We start from the raw sequence: 16,566 nt of genomic DNA on the forward strand, positions 1-16,566 counted from the left end.
ATGCCGAAAATATTTATTTTTTCACCCCCTGCACCACTGAATGATTATTATGCGGTGGGTGGTGTAGTGGGGGTGTTGCAGGTGGTGCGGGTGGAGCGGGAGGTGGGAGGTGCGCACATTGCTGACATTCTGGTATAAATGGCTGACATCTGTGCTGTGATGTCAGCCGTTTAACCCTTTCCATACCGCAGTCCGTACGGACCACAGTAAGGAAAGGGTCAACAGTCAGGGAACTCCCTCCCTCTCCCATCAGGGGGCTGCTGTGTCTTTGCAGCCCCCAGACAGGATGGGGTGACAGAGGGAGGGAGCTCCCCTCCTTCTCCTTCCCCGTCTGCTCAGTTGTGGCAGACAGGGAAGGTTCCCATGGCAACAGGATGCCTTCTCAGGCATCCTGCTGTCCATGGTGCTGAACACATCTGTGCTAAAGGCATAGATCCGTTCAGACAAAGTGTAAGTAAAATACAGTACAATACACTATATAGTGTTCTGTACTGTATTATACAGACATCAGACCCACTGGATCTTCAAGAACCAAGTGGGTCTGGGTAAAAAAAAAAGTAAAAAAAAGTTAAAATCAAAAAACACATTTATCATTGATTAAAAAAATAAATACATTTCCTACACATGTTTGATATCACCGCATCCGTAAGGACCTGATCTATAAAACGGTCATGTTATTTAACCCGAATGGTGAACGCCATAAAATTAAAAAACTATGATGAAATTGAAATTTTGCCCACCTTACTTCCCAAAAAAGGTAATAAAAGTGATAAAAAAAGTCGTATGTACGCCAAAATAGTACCAAACAGTCACCTCGTTCCGCCAAAAATTAGACCCTACCTAAGATAATCGCCTAAAAACCGAAAAAACTATGGCTCTCAGAATATGGAGACACTAAAACTTGATTTGTTTTTGTTTCGAAAATGAAATAATTGGGAGGGGGAGGAGCCTAGCCGTGACTGCAGATGGCTGTGTGAGACCTCGGCTCCTCCGCACTCAAGCTATTCAAGCCTCTTATATAGCAGTGACCCACTTAAAAATGGTCAAATATGGGAGAGACAGGGGTGCTGACACACCTGACACCCCGAGAACCCAAAAGAGCCAACAAGCCATGCAGAGATTCCTCAAAAAGAAGGCCCTCATCTCCCCAGGCGCAGGGCCTAAGATGGCGCCGGCAGCAGCATGTGCCGAAGATGGCGAAGACTCCGACGCAGCTAGCTCTCAGGGAGAAGTGGAACTCTGCGACCCCTCACCAGTATTGAAGTCTTTTCTTACAAAGGTACTGGGGCAGGCACTGGAAAAGGCAATAAAGCCAGTGCTTACTGAACTATCCAACATTAAATCGGAGATAGCACAAATGGGGCATAGAGTGGAGTCTCTAGAAACCGCAACACAGGAGATAGTGTCACACTCCGCAGGAGTAGCGGAATATCTGGACTTCCATACCACAGAAATTAATAGAGCAATGTTAATGCTCGAAGATCAAGAAAATAGAAGCCGGAGGCGAAATGTTCGTATTAAGGGGTTACCCGAAACCTGGGCCTCTGAAACCTTGCGCAAAGTCACCCTGGAAATATTTGCCGATCTCCTGGGTGAGGAGTCCGTTGGTGAGATAATAATAGAGCGGATCCATAGGGCGCTGAGACCTGCCCCAAAGCCGGCTGAAAGGCCCAGAGACGTCATATGTGGACTGCTTTCATTTGTGGATACCGCTCGCATAATGGCGGCCGCTAGAGATAAAAAGCAAATTATCTACGGTGGAGCAGAAATAGCCCAATACCAGGATATCGCGCCTACCACGCTTGCAAAAAGGCGCACGATGAAGCCACTCCTGGACGAACTGAGAGCACACAAGATTCCCTACATGTGGCTGTACCCATTCGGACTTGCGATAATAAAAAATGGAAAACGCATCCCGATCCACACCCCAGATGACCTGGAAAGAGCCTGGGAAGCCATCGGTATTCGCCCAGTGGAAGTCGCCTCCTGGATGCCGCTGATACCATCTACAGACTTACCGAGCCTCCCGCAGATGGAATCCTGGAGGAAGATCCAGAAGCAGAAGTCCAAGTCAAACAGAGCGGCGGCCGAGATGCGTTCCTCACCGACCTGAAGGGGATCTGCAGGTCACAATCCAGGTCCCATGAAGGACGGTCAGAGAAGTAATACCTGACTGCAGACCTCCAGAGAGCGGATACCTCTTACAGGGTTTGAGCTCGGAGTTATTTTCTTATGTTTAGTATGTTTATTCACTTGTTATCTAACGTTTTATGTCAGAGGGTGAGTCACTAAGACTCTGTGGCTTGCCCAAAAAATGGGGCCTGCGAGTTTATTATAGACCTCACTGTATGTTAACACTGTATGCGAATAGATGAGTAACAATATACGCATTTTGTCATCACCCCTTTATAGTGTGGCGTTCGTGTGCCACCTAGATATAGTACCACTAACATTCCCCCCCCCTTTCCCCCCCATCTCCGTTTCCCTCACCTCCCCCCTCTTCCTTCTTTCCTACCTCCCTTCCCCATATGCACTTGTCTCTATATTAAAGCCAAAAAAAAAAAAAAATGGCTTATGTAACCCTAGCATATTGATGACGAAATTAAAACACAGTGGTATACATCTAATACTTGCCTCATATAAGTTTCTGACACATTAACAGGTTATTGATTTTAGAGTGACGTTTCTCCATCCCTAGAAGCAGGGAAAGCCATGTTCAGTTTAGTGGGACCAACAACCAGCTTGTGAAAGATGGCCTGGTTTGCAGGCTTGAAGTGCGAGGGATAAGTCCATTCTCTTACTCCCTCCCAACTCGCATACACTAGATTTTGTAGTACTGTTTATTACTTTTTTTTTTTTTTTTCATATATAACCTATTTTTCTTTTTCCTCTTCTTCCCCCTTCTTTCTGTTTAGTTCTACTACTCCTCCTCCTTTCTCTCCATCCCCCCCCTACCCCCCCTGTAGATCGATCTAACTACATTGTATAGACAACCAGAGAACTGTCACCTGGGAGATAATGGCGGAAGTGAAAATAACAACATTTAACGTAAAGGGCCTCAACTCACCTCAGAAGAGAGGCCAGGTTATGTTAGCTATAAAAAAAATGGGTGCTCACATAGTCTTTCTACAAGAGACACACCTAAGGCAGAAAAAAATACCTAATTTTCCTACGTGCGTATTTGACCAATGGTTTCATGGCGCCCACCCTACTTCAGCTTCCAAGGGAGTCTCCATTGCCATCCATCACTCAATACCTTTTACACTACACCAGCAGCACAAGGATGATGAGGGTAGACTCCTGATCCTGAAAGGGGAGATTGCTTCCCGAAAATATACTTTAGGTAACCTATATGCACCTAACAAGGCTACGGTCCAATGGCTGCTCAAAACGTTGAAAACCATCGAGCACTATGCAGAGGGCCAAGTGATTCTGGGCGCTGACCTTAACCTGGTCCTGAATCCGGAACTGGACTCATCTACCACAAAATCACACATTGCTCAGAAACACATTAGCAGGCTACACAAAAAGCTACAAAATCTGAAACTGATTGATGTATGGAGGACTAGCAACCCTTCTGTGAAGGACTATTCTTTCTTCTCCATCCCGCATGGTTCCTATCAAAGACTTGACCACATACTAATTTCTGCCTCTCTTTTGCCTGTCACCATCTCTGACCACGCTCCCTGCCACGTGACCCTTGCCCTCGCCTCCCTACCAAGGAGAGAATGGAACTGGAAACTAAACGAATCCCTATTGAACAACAGGCTACATATCGAACAGGTTAGATCTCAGCTGGAACTGTATTTCGAGACCAATTCTACCGCACATAGCACCTCACCTATAGAATGGGAGGCCCATAAGGCATACATTAGGGGCTGCTTCATCTCTATTGGGACATGGGTCAAAAAGGAGCAGCAGAAGATCCTAGAATCCATTCTAGACCAGATTTCTAAGATTGAAAAACTTAACAAATTATCTTCTTGTAAAAAAAAACAGGCAGACTTAGTTGAACTCAGAACCCAGCTTAAAAAACTGTTAGCTCAGAGAGTGAGGAAGCAGTGGCTACACTTCCAGCACAAGGTGTACGCACATGGCGATAAGGGAGGTAAAATGATGACAGCAATTTTAAAAAAGGCTAAAAATTGGTCATATATCCCCAAGATAAGGAAGGTAGATGGAACCGTAACTCAGAAGACTCCGGAAATAGCCGAGGCCTTTCAAAAATTTTATGAAGACCTATATAATCTAAATAAAGACATTCCCCTCAACCACGGTGATACTAGGCGGACGCAGATCAAAAACTTCCTGGACTCACTAGAGCTCCCGGTAGTACGCACAGCCGATTTAGAATCCCTGACTACCCCAATTACGCTAGCAGAAGTGAAATCCATTGTGAGCAGTTTCCCACCAGGGAAGAGCCCTGGACCAGACGGTTTGCCCCTGCTCTACTATAGGACTTTCCAAGACATTCTATTACCCAGACTCACTAACATATGCAACAGACTCTTACAAGGAGGCCAGCTACCCAGACAGACACAAGAATCTTATGTCACCCTCATACATAAAGAAGGCAAAGACCCTCAGAACTGCGGAAGCTACAGGCCAATTTCCCTCTTGAACCTGGACCTAAAGATATGGGCCAAAATCCTAGCAACCAGATTAGGCAAGCTACTTCCCTACCTAATAGGCCCAGAACAGTCAGGATTCATCCAAGGTAGAGAAGGGAAAGATAACGCCCATAGAATCTTCCATGCAATCCATGCAGCCAAAACAAAGAGGTTCCCGTTGACTCTGTTAAGCATAGATGCGGAAAAGGCATTTGACAGAGTCAACTGGAACTTTATGGAAATGGCGCTAAAAAAGTTCGCCATACCAGAACCTTTCATTCACTCAATACTCACTCTCTATCAGCAACCCCATGTTAGGCTGAAGGTCAATGGAACGCTGTCTCTAACCTTTGAGATCTCAAACGGTACCAGACAGGGGTGCCCATTGTCCCCCTCCCTGTTCATCTTGGTTGTGGAAACGCTTATCCAGTTAGTCAGACAGACCCCTGAGATCCAAGGAGTCAGTCGGGGCAAAGCAGACTTGAAATGTACTGCTTTTGCTGATGATCTATTATTTCTGGTGACCAACCCTGAGACAGGATTAGATCACTTGACCAAAAAAATTGAGATTTTTAGCCACATTTCAGACTTCAAGGTCAACCATTCTAAATCCGAAATATTAAATATTTCATTCCCTGAAGCACGAGCAGCTTCCCTTCGGCCCCACCTTCCTTTCCACTGGACCAAAGGCCCCTTAAAATATCTTGGGATATTAATACCTAATAACCTAGAGGAATTATTTGCATGTAACTTCACTCCCCTCAAAAGCGACACTTCACGACTATTACAAAAATACAATCTGCCATACTTATCCTGGATGGGTAGAAAGAACGTGATCAAAGCCTATATTTTCCCTAAGATCCTGTATGTAATGCAAATGGTCCCGATCCACTTGCCGAAAACATTTTTCCAGGAGATTAGGAGACTCTTTTCACAGTTCTTATGGAACGGTAGGAGATCTAGGCTATCGCATTCCCTCTTAATTAGACATAAACTTAGGGGTGGGTTGGGCCTCCCGGACGTGGCAAAGTACTACCAGGCAATGCAGCTAAACAGATGGCTAGAATCCGTAGACCCTAAGAGACGACCGGATGTGTATGACCTAATGCAACAAAACGTGGGACCCATGCTCCAGAGACTCCTCTGGCTGACCGAAACAAATCCAGGTAAGAACAAGGATCTCGACCCCCTATTGAAAGGGATCAGAGAGACTTGGAGAGAACTAAATAATACATTAGCTCCTAACCCATCTCCACTGTTGCCAGCAAACCTTATTCCCGACTTATTAGGTAAAAGTAGTGATATTCACCCTGAAATATGGGCTTCCTTGACTCAAACTAGAATAGGTGACTTATCTCCGAACACTGAAGAGACCATTTTGAGCAAAATACCGGAGCGAATTAAAGACTCGCCGGGTTTCTTCCTAACGAGAGCATACTTAGGTGCTGTGTGCGGTGGACTGGGAAAGAGGTGCACACCAGGTAGATCTTTAACTGATTTTGAAAAAACAATACTCTCCCCCCTCCCTAAGCAGAGGAGGATCGCATCACTTTATACCTTGGTGGGAGCCGAGGGTGAGGCGAAAAAAACACTATATATAAGGGAATGGGAGAAAGAACTTAACACTGTCTTTTCTGATCAAGATCTTAAAAAGATTCTAGCATTTTCACATGGAACTTCACCGTGTATACGCCTACAAGAAAACCACTTCAAGCTTCTTACCAGATGGTATAGAACTCCAGAGTTCTTACATAGATGTGGTGTGGCCCCTGATCGACTGTGCTGGAGATGTGGCAAAGGCACAGGCTCACTGTTTCATATATGGTGGTCGTGCCCACTGATCATACCATTCTGGGATAACATCACCAAGATAATTTAAAAAGTTACCACCCCTGAGTTCAAGCTCACTGCGGAAATGGTTTTCTTCTCCCTGCCAACTGACCTATATAGGCCATCAAAGCATAACTTAGTGACCCATCTCATCTCGGCAGCTAAGGCCATTATCCCTCTTCATTGGAGAGATACCAGCACCCCTTCCATACAGGAGTGGGAAGCCAAAGTAAATCTAATATCCCAATTCGAAGAAATGACAAGTTGGATCAACAGAAACCACGAGAGATATCTAAAAACTTGGCAACCTTGGAAGACACTGAATGCTCTAGTTCTTATGCTGAGAGTAGGTCTGGAGACAAAGACCAGTGTGTGACCAACAGGGAAAACAGCTGCAAGTTGTTCAAGGATATTGACGGACTCAACTGTATTAGGCTTCGATGTACTCCCCCCCCACCCCCCCTCCCCTCTTTCGTTTTCTCCTCTTTTCATTTTTCTTCTTTTCTTTTCCTTCTATCTTTTTTTCTTTGTCTTCTATTCATATTATTTCTTCATACCATTGTCCAGGCCTTTACTGCATGAATGTAGTGTATGACATTCTCATCGCCATATTGCCAGGATGCCTCTAATTAGTCAAAGTTGTTTAAATGACTATGATATTGTTAGGTGATATTTAAAATGCCATGCCTGGATTTTGTATCCCTCCTTGTGTGGAGGTAAATGATTGTCTATTGGATACTTATGTTTATATTCCTATTTAAAATTCTGAAAATAAAGAATTTATAAAAAAAAAGAAAATGAAATAATTGTGTAAAACTTACATAAATAAAGAAAAAGTATACATGTGGCGAAACCAACCTCGCCACGGTGTTTTGGAGGGGGCTGTTTGCTAGCCTCCTGCCCTGGGATTATGGTCCCTTAAGTTATTGGGTCTTAAGGCACTTGGGACTGAGCCCTCTGTCCCTGGATTGCATCATTTGCCTTACTTGCTTGGATGGAGCACTGCTTGACCCTCAACACGGAGCCTTGTCTCGTTATTGGGGGGATTCCATGTATGCTGTTGGAGACTGATTGCCAGGAGTGTAAGCCGACTGAATGCTTTTCCTGTTCGCCTGCTGACAGCTATTTGCGAGGTTCCAGTTTGGAGTGCTATTTTGTATCCAGTTCGGGAGGTTGGTGTTCTGCAGTAGCTGTGCCTGTCTCTCGGAAAAGGTCATATCGCCTAAACGGATTTTAACCCCTTGTCTGCTGAAACGGTCCATTACATTGGTGGCAAGCAGCGGGATCGTACCTACAGCCAGAAGGACAGCTACAGGAGACACCATTTCTGTGGATTCTACAATTTAAGGGCAACGCATGTCCCAGTACAGCGACCCTAAAGGCACCAGGATGGAACCAGCAGTGTTATACGAGGAGGAGGACCTGGATGGCCGGGATGCATTAAGGAAAGGCATCTGGTACCAGGCCCTGGATAATGTAAGATACCAGCGAGGTGAGAGTCTCCCCAGTGAAGAGCAGCGGTTGCAGAAGCAAGTGGCCCTGCGGATGTCCTTCCTGGGAGAGCAGCCCCTGGAGGAATGGGTGAAGGAACTAGAGCACCGGGTATGGCAGGAGCTATGGCTGGAGGATGCCTACCAGGCGCTTTGGTGGTATGTGGCACAGTTTATACCCTGGACAGCTGAGCATGACAAGCCAGAGGGAGAGGAGTTTGATGGTCCTGGCTTGTTATGGGAGTCCTTTGCAGAGCCTGACTTTGGGAGCCCTGCACAGTCCAGACTTCAGGACATTTTCTATGAGAGGGAGGCTAGGCATGAGTGGGATGACCCCCATGAGGTAGAGCAAGACCTGGCTCACCTAGCAACCCTGGAGTGGGAACTGGAGCAGGACTACCAAGATCTCTTCCACTCCATTGGGAAGGCTCAGCAGGACAGCAAGAAGTCAGACCCAGGTCCAGAGCTCTTCAGCTGGGGAGGATATTGTTGATGTTTACTGGGAAGAACCCCAGGTGGCCGGTGGAGATGGGACCGAGGTCTCTCCACCGGTCCTGCAGGGAATTGGGAGCCTAGTCTCCATTCCCCAGCGGCAGGCTGAGTTACAGGGGGCAGAGGTAGTTGTTCCTGCCCCCCAGCAGCAGCATGATTTTTTGGGAATTGGGAGCCTAGTCTCCATTCCCCAGCGGCAGGTGGAGTTACAGGGGGCAGAGACAGTCGGTCCTGTCCCCCAGCGGCAGAGTGTCCTACAGGGAATAGAGAGCCCAGTCTCCTTTCCCCAGCAGCAGGACACTGTATTGGGAGCGGAGGCGGTCGGTCGCCCTCCCCAGCGGCTGGAAGTATGTATGGGAGAGGAGCACGTTACCCCCTCTTCCCAGCGGCAGCTTAACGCACCAGGGGGAGACAGTAAGCCCCACAACAGTGCAGATGGGACCGTGGACTCTGCACTTACAGCACAGGGGGTAGGGACAGTCGGTCCTGTCCCCCAGCAACAGGGCTGTTTAGCCAAAGGGGAGACAGTCGGTTTCCCCCTCCAACAACCAGACTCCAACCAGGCTTCTTCCGTGGTAACGCTGGCACCAGGGCAGAGTACCGCTGATCCCTGCCCACAAAGCAACCTCCACTCCAAGCCAGGGAGCAACTTAGAGACCGGGAGTACCAGCTACAAATATAATCTTGGTGGATTCACTGGACAGAGACAGGCTACGAAATTCAGCAGGTCCAGTATTTGGTTGTGGGTGGGCTGCCAGACTAACTCAGGTACCGACCGGCGTGAGGTCAGGTATCTGGTTAGTCTTCCCTGGGGGGGGAGATGTGTGGCGAAACCAACCTCGCCACAGTGTTTTGGAGGGGGCTGTTTGCTAGCCTCCTGCCCTGGGATTATGGTCCCTTAAGTTATTGGGTCTTAAGGCACTTGGGACTAAGCCCTCTGTCCCTGGATTGCATCATTTGCCTTACTTGCTTGGATGGAGCACTGCTTGACCCTCAACACGGAGCCTTGTCTCGTTATTGGGGGGATTCCATGTATGCTGTTGGAGACTGATTGCCAGGAGTGTAAGCCGACTGAATGCTTTTCCTGTTCGCCTGCTGACAGCTATTTGCGAGGTTCCAGTTTGGAGTGCTATTTTGTATCCAGTTCGGGAGGTTGGTGTTCTGCAGTAGCTGTGCCTGTCTCTCGGAAAGGGGCATATCGCCTAAACGGATTTTAACCCCTTGTCTGCTGAAACGGTCTGTTACAATACATATTAGGTATCGCCGCGTCCGTAATAACCTGCTCTATAAAAATATCACATGACCTAACCCCTCAGTTGAATACCGTAAAAAAATGTGTAAAAAAAGCTATTTTTTGTCACTATACATCACAAAAAGTGAAATAGCAAGCGATCAAAAAGTCATACACACCCCAAAATAGTGCCAATCAAACCGGCATCTCATCCTATAAAAATCATACCCTACCCAAGATATTTGCCCAAAAACTGAAAAAACTATCGCTCTCAGACTATGGATACTCTAAAACATGATTTTTTTTTTGTTTTCAAAAATGAAATCATTGTGTAAAACTTACATAAATAAAAAATAGTATACATATTAGGTATCGCCGTGTCCGTGACAACCTGCTCTATAAAAATATTATATGATCTAACCTGTCAGATGAATGTTGAAAATAACAAAAAATAAAAACGGTGCCAAAACAGCTATTTTTTGTTACCTTGCCTAACAAAAAGTGTAATATAGAGCAACCAAAAATCATATGTACCCTAAACTAGTACCAAACATACTGCCACCCTCTTCCATAGTTTATAAAATGGGGTCACTTTTTTGGAGTTTCTACTCTAGGGGTTCACCAGGGGGGCTTCAAATGGGACATTGTGTCAAAAAAAAAAAACGGTCCAGCAAAATCTGTCTTCCAAAACCTTATGGCAATCCTTTCCTTCTGCACCCTGCCGTGTGCCCGTACAGCGGTTTACGACCACATATGGGGTGTTTCTGTAAACTACAGAATCAGAGCCATAAATATTGAATTTTGTTTGGCTGTTAACCCTTGCTTTGTAACTGTAAAAAAATTATTAAAATGGAAAATCTGCGGAACACCTAAAGGGTTAACGATGTTTGTAAAATCAGTTTTGAATACCTTCAGGGGTGTAGTTTCTTAGATAGGGTCACTTTTATGGAGTTTTTACTCTAGGGGTGCATCAGGGGGGCTTCAAATGGGACATGGTGTAAAAAAAAAAACTGGCCAGCAAAATCTGCCTTCCAAAAACCATACGGAACACCTTTCTCTCTACGCCCTAATGTGTGCCCATACAGTAGTTTACTACCACAAATGGGGTGTTTCTGCAAACTACAGAATCGGGGCAATAACTATAGCATTTTGTTTGGCTGTTAACCCTTGCTTTGTTTCTGGAAAAATTTATTAAAATGGAAAATTTTCCCAAAAATTTAAATTCTCAAATTTCATCTCCATTTGCTTGTGGAACATCTAAAGGGTTAACAACATTTGTAAAATCAGTTTTGAATACCTTGAGGGGTGTAGTTTCTAGAATGGGGTCATTTTTGGGTGGTTTCTATTATGTAAGTCTCACAAAGTGACTTCAGACCTGAACTGGTCCCTAAAAAGTGGGTTTTTGAAAATTTCTGAAAAATTTCAAGATTTGCTTCTAAACGTCTAAGCCTTGTAACATCCCCCAAAAATAAAATATCATTCCCAAATTGATCCAAACATGAAGTAGACATATGGGGAATGTAAAGTAATAACTATTTTTGTAGGTATTCCTATGTATTATAGAAGTAGAGAAATTGAAACTTTTGCAATTTTTAACAAATTTTTTGTAAATTTGGTATTTTTTATAAATAAAAATGATTTTTTTTTTTTACTTCATTTTACCAGTGTCATGAAGTACAATATGTGACAAAAAAACTATCTCTATGATAAGTCAAAGCGTTTTAAATGTATTAGCACTTAAAGTGACACTGGTCAGATTTGAAAAAAATGGCCTGGTCCTTAAGGTGAAATATGGCTGTGTCCTTAAGGGGTTAAGGTGAAAATGAGCCCAGTCCTTAAGGGGTTAATATAGTTATGGCGATACCAAATTTACATAGTTGTTTATGTTTTACTACTTTTTTTTTATAAAATCACTTTTGTATTAAAAATAAATTATATTTTGCATTCTCATATACTAAAATCCATAACTTTTTTTATTTTTTCACCAATGTAGCTGTTTGGGGGCTTGTTTTGTGTGGGATGGGCTGCAGTTTTTATTGGTATCATTTTGGGGTACATAAGTCTTTTTGATAACTTTTTATAACTTTTTGTTAAGGTGAATTGGTGAAAATGGCAATTGTGTCAGTGTTTTTTATTTTTATTTTTTATGGGGTTCCTCTTGCGGTAAATATGATATGATCATTTTATATTGTGGGTTTATACTGGTGCTGGATGTGCCAAATTTATGGAGAGACCTGTGCCTCTTCATAACTTTGGCAGATCCTCTGCCAGCTATGGGGCTTTATTAAGAATGGCATCTGAAATGCAGGTCCTAATAAATGTGCCTATAAGGTTTTTTACTAGAAACATAGAATGTGTCGGCAGATAAGAACCATTTGTGTCATCTCGTCTGCCCAATATACTGAATACCACTCCATACGTTGAGAGCATACTTAAAATAGGAGTGGATAACTCATTGTCTCTCATTGAAATGTCATTGCCTTGAAGCAATGTACAGTACTTGCTCTGCAACAATGTTCAGGCAGTTGTTAAATATCAAAGTAAAGTTCACATAAATGCCAGGTTCCTAGGCTTCCATGCAGAAGATCACATTGCCTTCACAAGCATGCCTTCTGCCATAGTCCATCCAGATACCATTTATTTTCCAGCCGAGTGATGGACACACATACACACACACTGTCACTGGCATGATGTACAAAAAAAAAATGTTCATTAGACCAGGCCACCTTCTTTCATGGCTTCTTGGCCCACTTATGTGCATATGCTTATTACTAGAGATGGCCTTGCGGTTCGCCTGGTTCGCGGCAAACTTTGCTCGTTCATGGTTCACCGAACGGGCGAACATATGGACATATTCTTTTACATTGTGAAGAACTTTGACCCATAACACATCCATCAGGTGGTACAGGACAGCGAATTGAGACGTTTTAGCACATGGACATACCCCCTACCTTATGAATAAACCTGATCTGGCCACCATTTTACATTCAGTCTTTTGCCAGTGTAGGGAGAGGTTGCTGTGTGGCGCAGGGACAGACTGTTAGGGACACAAATCGCTAGCTAATAGGGCCACAAAAGTCCTTTTAACCCCTTAAGGACCGGGCTCATTTTCACCTTAAGGACCAGACCATTTTTTGCAAATCTGACCAGTGTCACTTTATGTGTGAATAACTTTAAAACACTTTTACTTATCCAGGCCATTCTGAGATTGTTTTTTTCATCACATATTGTACTTCATGACACTGGTAAAATGGAGCAAAAAATAATAATTTTTATTTATAAAAAATAAAAAATTTACAAAGAATTTGGAAAAATTAGCAAATTTCCAGTTTTCAATTTCTCTACTTCTATAATACATAGTAAAACCCCACAATAGTTATTAATTTACATTCCCCATGTGTCTACTTCATGTTTGGATCATTTTGGAAATGCCATTTTATTTTTGAGGGCTGTTACAAGGCTTAGAAGTTTAGAAGCAAATCTTGAAATTTTTCTGAAATTTTCAAAAACCCACTTTTTAAGCACCAGTTCAGGTCTGAAGTCACTTTGTGAGGCTTACATAATAGAAACCACCCAAAAATTCTAGACCCCATTCTAGAAACTAAACCCCTCAAGGTATTCAAAACTTGTTTTATAAACTTTGTTAACCCTTTAGGTGTTCCACACGAGTTATTGGCAAATGGAGATGAAATTTGAGAATTACAATTTTTTTAGAAATTTTCCATTTTAATCAATTTTTTCCAGTAACAAAGGAAGGGTTAACAGCCAAACAAAACTCTATACCTATTGCCCTGATTCTGTAGTTTGCAGAAACACCCCATATGTGGCTGTAAACTACTGTATGGGCACACGGTAGGGCGTAGAGGGAAAGGTGCGCCGTGTAGTTTTTGGAAGGCATATTTTGCTGGACTGGTTTATTTACACCATGTCCCATTTGAAGCCCCCGTGATGCAACCCTAGAGTAGAGGCCACCCAATTATCTGCGCCCTGCTGTGTGCCCGTACAGCAGTTTCCGACCATATATGTGGTGTTTCTGTAAACTACTGAATTAGAGCCATAAATATTGAGTTTTGTTTGGCTGGTAACCCTTGCTTTGTAACTGGAATAAAATTATTAAAATGGAAAATCTGCCAAAAAAGTGAAATTTTAAAATGTTATCTCTATTTTATATTAATTCTTGTGGAACACCTAAAGGGTTAACAAAGTTTGTAAAATCAGTTTTTATTACCTGGGGGGGGGGGTGCAGTTTATAGAATGGGGTCATTTTTGGCTGTTTTCTATTAGGTAAGCCTCACAAAGTTACTTCAGACCTCAACTGGTCGTTAAAAAGTGGGTTTTTGAAAATTTCTGAAAAATTTCAAGATTTGCTTCAAAACTTCTAAGCCTTGTAACATCCAAAAATAAAATGTCATTCCCAAAATGATCCATGAAGTAGACATATGGTGAATGTAATAACTATTTTTGTAGGTATCACTATGTATTATAGAAGTAGAGAAATTAAAACTTAGAAATTTGCAAATTTTTCAAACTTTGGTAAATTACTTTTTTTTTATAAATAAAAATGAATATTTTTTTTACTCCATTTTACCAGTGTCATGAAGTACAATATGTGACGAAAAAATAATCTCAGAATGGCCTGGATAACTCAAAGCGTTTTAAAGTTATCACCCCATAAAGTGACACTGGTCAGATTTGCAAAAAAATGTCCTGATCCTTAAGCTGAAAATGAGCCTGGTCCCTAAGGGGTTAAAGTGAATGGGGCTCGCTGCGAACTTGCGATTTGCGAACATTTGATCGCGTTTGCGAACCGTCTCGGCCGATGTTCATCCATCACTACTTTCTGATGAGTTTTTAACCATGCATCCCTATACATTGCAAGCCATTATGTACTGTGTATTCTGACACCTTTCTATCATAGCATTTACTTTTCTCAGCAAGTCATGCCAGAGACAGTCTTCTGTGAGACTGAACCAGGCAGGCTAGACTTTTCTTCTTATGCACATAAATGAGTTTTAGCTACCCCTGTATCTGCCATTGCTGTACCAGTTGTTTTTTGGACCACATTTGGTAGGTACTAGGGAGGACTGAATCGATTTTGGATGCTTTATCCGAAGTCTATTTGCATAAAACTTTGTTGTGATAGTGTACGGAGCAGGAGCTCCGTACAGTTTAAGAATGTATTGGCTTCAATGAGCCAAAGTTATTACTTTGCGAAGTCTCGCAAGACTTTGTGTAATAACTTTGTGAATTAATTATAACTGTAAAAAAATCTTGTTACTGAACCTGAGTTCAATATCAAGGTTTTTTACAGTAATTATTAATTAATTAAGTTATTACACAAAGTCTCGCGAGTCATACCAGGAACCCAATTCTGTCTAAATAACTACAATTTATATTATACATAATTTTTTATTTTTTTATTAAAATTTTTATTTGTAAAAATATAACGTAACAAGGTACATATATAGGTATCTTGAACGTCAAGCATGACGTAAAAGTTGTACATCTACAAATAGTCCACAAAGAAAGGGTAGCATTATCATATAAGTATAGAGATATACAGATGCAAAGACAATATCCCTACTTATTGCATACCAGACACATGGTGATGATTTCTCTAGCTTTTGACAGTTACAGAGGAGTATATACTAGGTTTACCCCATGTCAGAGTAGGAATATGGAATTGTGGGTTTGGGCATCTCAACTAGGGTGTCTATATTCAGACCATAGGTTCCAGTGTTTACAAAACGTGCTGTGAGTGCGTGTTTCCCAGGAGGAGATTTCTTCAAACCTGAACAATTGGTCAACTTTCAATTTCCATTTTTCCATGGACGGAGTAGAGGTCGTTAACCAAAGTTTAGGCACTAGCAGGCGGGCAGCAATCAGAAGTTGTCTGAAGAGAAAAAAGGGATGGGGAGGCGTTGTCTAAGTTGAGTAATGCTAATGAAGGAGACATCTGAATATTTGTATGGAAGATCTGGTTGCTTAGGTCAAAGATGGTTTTCCACCATTTGTTGATTATGGGGCATGACCACCATATGTGGAAGAGCGTCCCTTTGTCCTCAAAGCACCTCCTGCAATTGTCCGTCACTGTGTCCGAATACAGAGAGGTCACATCAGGCGTTTTGTACCTCCTAGTTAAAAGTTTGTACCCGTTTTCCTGTATACATACAGAGCGAGATGACTTATGAGGGGATAGTAGTATCTTTGGTAGTGTGGAAAGTGGAAAATCTAGGCCCAAGTCTTTTTCCCATCTTCTGATGAACGCTGGCTTGACTAGTGACGGGGGGTTATTGAGTCTTCTATATAACTGTGATATTAACTTTTTTGGGGGAGTTAGGGTGGGTGATAAGTGATTCAGCCCACACCATAGGTCTAAGCTGGTCGCTACTCGAAATGTGTTGCAAAATAAAAGAGTGTAGGTATAAAATAGCTGGTAAGAACTGTTTGTGAGGATTCAGTTTTGTTTGGATCTCTTTGATGGAGGGGGAGGCGCTGTCAGGCTGATGAAATGCGAAAATAGAAATGGTAGATTCCCTGATGTCGCGTGGAGTGCAATCTCTTATTACTGGGAGGGAGGTGCCTAGAATATCCCCCACCGATAGAATCGGTGATGGGAAGGGTATTGCACAGTGTGAGGACTGGAGGCTTCTCCACGCATTAAGGGTAGCTTGTATTATTGGAAAGGGAGAAGTGGGGATATTGTTCAGACTGGGGTTCCCTAACAATAGTGAACGGAAGGGTTGATTTACCAGATCCTGTTCCATCGCTACCCATGATTTGGGGTTAGGTGTCCTGAGCCACTCTATTACTCTAGATAGCAAAACAGCCTTACCGTATGTTTCAGTGTCTGAAAAAGCTATGCCCCCTGTATGTTTAGGGTGTGTTAATAGGGAGTAAGAAAGTCTTGATT

Source organism: Bufo gargarizans, chromosome 5 (genome assembly GCF_014858855.1).
Source record: "Bufo gargarizans isolate SCDJY-AF-19 chromosome 5, ASM1485885v1, whole genome shotgun sequence".
NCBI classification, from domain to species: Eukaryota; Metazoa; Chordata; class Amphibia; order Anura; family Bufonidae; genus Bufo; species Bufo gargarizans.